This window comes from Crocuta crocuta, unplaced genomic scaffold, assembly GCF_008692635.1.
Source record: "Crocuta crocuta isolate KB4526 unplaced genomic scaffold, BGI_CrCroc_1.0 scaffold1, whole genome shotgun sequence".
Classification (NCBI taxonomy): Eukaryota; Metazoa; Chordata; class Mammalia; order Carnivora; family Hyaenidae; genus Crocuta; species Crocuta crocuta.
The window spans coordinates 8,569,663-8,574,037 of record NW_027527930.1 but is presented as its reverse complement, the minus strand read 5'-3'; the positions used below and the strand labels follow the sequence as shown (position 1 = coordinate 8,574,037).

Below are 4,375 nucleotides of genomic sequence, written 5' to 3'. Positions count from 1 at the left end.
GAGCTAGAAAAGCGTATCTAGGAAATTTTTTAAGGAAAGCTAAATTACCGAATCTGCTTTAAGCATAGAAGCTCTAAACTTATATACTTTTAAGAGTTCTAAAAGTGCGATAAGTTGGAAGAGTGATTTGCTGAAGTATCCTCTAAGCTGGAGGTTAAACAGAAGTAAATTAAAAGCAGGTGACTTCTCAGTAAGGTTTCAGCACGAGAGAAAGTAGCTCGAAGTTCAAGGTTCACTGTTGTTTAAAAGCCTCCCTGCCCAGGACTCCCAATAATTATAAAAGTTTCTCCTCTTTTGGTCTTCGAGGAAGACATGACTAATAAGAGGACTTCAGGAAGTGACCATAACAACCTAAGAGATATTCTGTCTGCAAGTGACTGGTTTCAAGTTCCTCAATCTGTTTGCTTAGATACCCATTTTTTCGGAGAGGGGGTGAGAGGGGGGAGAGAAGGAGACACAGAATCTGAAACAGGCTCCAGGCTCTGAGCTGGCTGTCAGCACAGAGCCCGACCCGGGGCTCGAACCCACGAACCGTGAAATCATGACCTGAGCCGAAGTCGGACTCTTAACCGACTGCCCACTCATCCCCTCCTAATCCTCAGAGAACTTCTCAGCTACCAGTATGCCTGTAAAACCGCACACTACTTCACTCACTGACCAACACAGCCCACCCCACAGCAAGAGGAGGAGGAGCAGCAGCAGCAGCAGCAGCAGCAGCAGGGCAAACAGTCACTGCCGCCAAACTTCCTCCTTTTTATACTCAAAGCCCCGCCTTCTTCTTGGTGCAGACCAATAAGAACACCTAGGAGCTAGTGTCGGCCCACAGTTGGTCCGTGATTTCCAGCTGGTGGAAAAGTAGGCCTCTAGATACTAGGGTTGCCAGAGAGCTTTAGCTTTAGGCTTCCTGTGTTTTAAAAAGGTAGTGCTCTCTCTGCTTTTTATCCCCCGTGTAGTAAAGGCCACGAGGTTGTTGAAAGCGTTGTGAGGGAATAGTTTAGAGTCCTCTTCGAAAAGTGGCTGAATCACCTACCCCTCTAGCACTTAATTCTAATGTGAAAGATTTTTGGTGTGCCTTAAGGACGATCAAAAGGAGAGCCCTGAGGAGCTGGCGCATGCGCACAGCAAAGGCTCCAGTAGGCTACCTTCTTTTTTGGCCTGAGACGCTGACTGGACCCAAAGATAGGACACCGGTGCCCCTGTCTCGCTGGCACTCTCCTCCCTCATGTACCTGCTACTCTTCACCAGGAGGCAGATGGACAGCCACCAGCTGGTCGGCACCGAGTAGCTCACCATCCAGGGAGCCTTGCTGGGCTTTGGCCTTTTTGTCTTTTCTCTGACCACCTTCAATAATCTGGAGAATCTGGTCTTTGGCAAAGGATTCCAAGCGAAGATCTTTCATGAGATTCTTCTCTGCCTCCTTAGGCTCTCTTTGCATCTGCCTCACCACCTGATTGGCATCCTCACGGTTGGCCCATACTACATCAACAAGATCTCCGCTCTGTATCAGGCAGCAGTTCCAGACTTCACACCAGCCAAGGTCACAGGGAAGGGCAAAAAGAGAAACTGACCCCGAAGGTCCAATAAAGTTGTCTTTGTTTAAAAAAACGAAACAAACAAAAGGAAATATGAGTAACTATTTGGTCAGACACTGGTATTAGAGTCAAACATCCTTACCCTCGACAGTGCTAATGATCTTCATGCTCACCTGTGTGTCATTCATTTCTTTTTTTCATTCACAACTATCATTAAAACCTGTGATTTAGAGGAAGCAAGGAAGTGACCTAGTGGGCATGGGTTTTGTCTGTTTCTCAGAATCCTCAGGATATGCATGTTTCTGAAAAGTTCATTCCGTTTGTAGATTTGGGGGTAAAAAGTATTGTTTAGACACTAACGATCCCAACTGATATAAATAAGTGATTTAATTAATAGAGGAGGAGAGACAAAACTTCCTTACAGAATAACTTGAATAATATATGTCCCTGATGGATGTGGGGGGGAGGGGGGGATGGGCATGGAGGAGGACACTTGTGGGGATGAGCACTGAGTGTTATGTGGAAACTAATTTGACAATAAACTATTTGTAAAAAAAAAAAAGAAAAAAGGAAAAAGAAATAATATATGTCCCTACTTCCCAGTCTAGGAGGTGGAGTTTAAATCTCCTCCCTTTGAGTGTGGGCTGGGCTTAGTGACTCAGATATGTATAGAATATAGTAGGGAAAGGGAAAAATAACAACTTTACATACCCCTGAAACGAATACTATACCATATGTTAACTAACTATAATTTAAATTAAAACTTTACAGTGAAGAAACCTGGCAAACATTACCTTAACCAAGTGATCCAGATTAACATCACCAGTGATAAGTCATGTTGCTATTAAGTACCCTTTGATCTAACGAGAAGAGCACTTCATTCCTATGATATTCTTCCTCAAAACCTATAACTCCAATATGATCATGAGAAAAACATTAGACAAAACCAAATTGAGAGACATCCTATAAAATCCTGACCAGCACTCTTTAAAACAGTCAATCAAGGCCATGAAAAATAAAAAAACACTGAAAAACTGTCGCAGACCAGAAGAGACTAAGAGGGTATCGCATGGAATCCCGAAACAGAAAAATATATTAGTAGAAAATTTGGTGAAATTCAAATAAAGTTTGGGGTTTAGTTCATATAATGTGTGTGTGTGTGTATGCATTATATATATAATGTTGATCTTTAGTTTTGGCAGATGTACCATGGTTATATAAGATGTTAACATTAGGGGAAACTGGGTAAAGGGAATAGGGAGCTTTCATTACTGTCCCTGCAACTGTTCGGTAAATCTAAAATTATTCATAAATAAAATATTTATTTGAGATTTCTGGGAGCAAAGAGCACCCCCTTGGACAGCCCACTTCAGAGTTCCGCAGTGTCCCAGGACACTGTTGGAAATACATGGTTATTTTACCAAGGCTTTAATTGGAATGTCATATTTGAAAGTGACATACATAGACTCAGCTATGACCAGACAGCTTTAAGGAACTAAGGTTACTTTATGAAGCTTGGAGCCAATAAAGGCCCTTGGAAATATTGGCCTGATACTTTGCTTACAGAGTTCCCAGCAGCCTTACCAGGTGAGTAAAGAAGGTTACTTCCTGGCAGGTGCAGGAATCTCAGGATATCCTGGGGACATTGTGAAGAGGAATTCACCCAAATCTACAGGTCTTGAACACATGTCTGATAGCAAGTATTTGACTTGGCTTCTGGCCTGGAGAGGCTACTAATAGCTCAATCTAGATTCTTGATGAAAAGTTCCAGCAAAGCAAATTTTAAAAGACCTATATGTACAATTGCTCTTCTTGCTGACCTTACGTAAATAATTAAGCCAAATTTCTTCAAACTGGACTTGTTTTGTGAATGAATTAGTCTTGATTTGGCCACCTCTGAAAATGAGGGTAATTATAGGGAAAATTTATGTTTCAATAACCCATCTCTGTAGATATTAAATTTTAATACTATTTAGATCCTAATTTTCCTGGTTTCCTCAAACATCTGGCTGTGGCTGTCGAAACTAAGGTTTCCAATCTCCTTCCAAAAAGCCCTTCCTCCCTATAAACCAATCAATAGGTAAAGACTATGGTGCTCTATTCATAAATTTCTAAATGGATATGCAAACCATATCTCCCTAAACCTGATCTGACGGTTACTGAAACCCATCCCATATGAACCCAAGAGACCTGGTTTATTTAAAGAATTGAACTTCTAATACAGCAGAGGATTTAACCCCAAAATGGAAGGGTCCCTACTGGGTCATATTATGTCCCACTGCAGTAAAATTAGAAGGACATTCTGCATGGACTCCTATATCAAGAATTACACTGTACCTTCCTCACAGGAATCTAGCATGCCAGCTGACAGGACTTCTTATTCCTGGGAACCTGTCAAAGACCTCAAATTTCTCTTCAAATGACAATGAAGGACTTGAGGAAAATTTTGATTAACTATCAAAGGCTGTTTTGATTGAGTTTCTTCCCATTAAACATATTTTGTTATCTTTTCCACTGTCTCCCTGTGTGGTGCCAAGACTCCTCCACTGCCATAATTTCCAGCTGATAGATAATCCTTTCTATTCACGGAAATTCAACTTATAAACCCTGGACTGGCTGCCTCTGCCTTTGGCAACTCCTATACACATATTCCCCAACTGACCAATATTGACCCAAAGTTAGGAATATCTCTACACCTCTACTCAGCAGGAAGAAGCTACAGAAGATGAGACATTCTGCCTTCAACAACTTTAAAGATTTAAGGGTCAAAAATTTTCGGGGGGGGGGTAATGATGAGAGAGCCAAAGGCAAGCTGAGGGCAAAGCACAAGCTTTCACCCCATA

The 4,375-nt window shown here is 41.8% G+C and overlaps 1 pseudogene; it reads left to right on the top strand.

The window, feature by feature from the left end:
• The first annotated feature begins 666 nt into the window (after window positions 1–666).
• On the top strand, window positions 667–1,567 carry LOC144220607 (dolichyl-diphosphooligosaccharide--protein glycosyltransferase subunit KCP2 pseudogene; annotated as a pseudogene).
• Window positions 1,568–4,375: the final 2,808 nt, after the last annotated feature.